The sequence below is a fragment of the Lissotriton helveticus genome, chromosome 10 (assembly GCF_964261635.1).
Source record: "Lissotriton helveticus chromosome 10, aLisHel1.1, whole genome shotgun sequence".
In the NCBI taxonomy this organism is placed as follows: domain Eukaryota; kingdom Metazoa; phylum Chordata; class Amphibia; order Caudata; family Salamandridae; genus Lissotriton; species Lissotriton helveticus.
The window spans coordinates 1,060,177,864-1,060,179,144 of record NC_136071.1 but is presented as its reverse complement, the minus strand read 5'-3'; the positions used below and the strand labels follow the sequence as shown (position 1 = coordinate 1,060,179,144).

Here is a 1,281-nt window from a genome sequence, read left to right as displayed (position 1 = left end):
GAGAGAGTTTTCCCTACTTAACCCAGAAAGGACCGGTAAGTGTTGTAACCAAAAAAAGAGATTCCTTTCTGTGTAGTGCAGCTTAAAGCATTAATATGACTTGTAAACAGTGACACCTATTTAAATCAATTATATCCCCAGCTCATCGTACATTGCATGTAAATCAAATCATAACATTAGATGTATCCAGATAATTTTTATTAAAAAAGTTTCATCAATGAACTTAATATAAACACTTTATCACACATAAAAATAGAATTTTCCAGTTCTAAAGCAACAATATACATATATTCATAAATCACAGTACATCATTTTTGATACATAAATAAGCAATCATCAGTTAAAAAGAGTTTTGTCGACGCGTTTCGGTGCTTCGATGTTTGGAACACCTTCCTCAGGACTATGTTAAAAACATCTTGTTTCTAAAAAAATACATAACATCTATTAGTATACAATGTATGGGGATTTTATGTTTTTACTCTTATGGTGTCAGGAGCAAAAGATCTTGATTTTATCTTACATTTTGTTGCAATTTTATTTTGCGGTACCAGTTTAGATCCAGGAGTTGAGGTAACAATAGATAATCCCCTGCAACCCAGCTATATCGTCAGCGGATCTGTATGTGAAATAACATCGTTTTTAGACATTTATTAAACCATAATGGGAGTAGAAAATTCAAAGAAGCGGGACATATAACGTTGTCGCTTACTCTGTATTTTGTATAAGACCATGTGAGTCAATAGATAGACTTCAAGGAACTTTGTATTTGTGGTTCCTGCTTTTTGTTAGGTCAATCCGAATCCATTGTTCTTTGAGGATTTACACGATGGTCGTCCCTCTTTATTAATTTGAGGTAATCGATAACGTCTATAAACAACAATAAAAAGATATTTTTAATGGAGGTAATGTATATATGTTACATACATATGTACATATAAACCCAAGTAGTATTTGTCGATAATATTTATGGCAAGGGTATTTTTACTTGTTGTAGTTAAAAGGGGACAGATATGTTTCCTCCCATTCTATCTTTTCAAATTTTGCATTTAGGTAGTGCCTGTTTAAACAGAGTCTAACCCGTTTTTATTAAATTAAAACAGGCTAGTTCTATTGCCCACCATGTTACGAGACAGTCTTATACTGTACAGAGGTCCCATTGTCGTGGGATACTTAAATTGCAGGAGGAATAAGTAGGAACAAACTCTCAATTTTACTGTTCACTAGCTAAATCCTCCTAGCATTACAAGCGGGTTTACGGGCAACCTTTTAAAACAATGCTCA

General features: G+C 33.3%; 1 long non-coding RNA gene across 1 annotated transcript; it reads right to left on the bottom strand.

Moving 5' to 3' along the window:
* Nucleotides 1-306: 306 nt before the first annotated feature.
* Nucleotides 307-837, bottom strand: LOC144785606 (uncharacterized). Its single transcript, XR_013601985.1, has 3 exons — nucleotides 710-837; nucleotides 521-616; nucleotides 307-422 (listed from the first exon to the last, which is right to left on the bottom strand). It is a non-coding gene; the product is annotated as an uncharacterized LOC144785606 (long non-coding RNA).
* Between the last annotated feature and the right edge of the window lie 444 nt (nucleotides 838-1,281).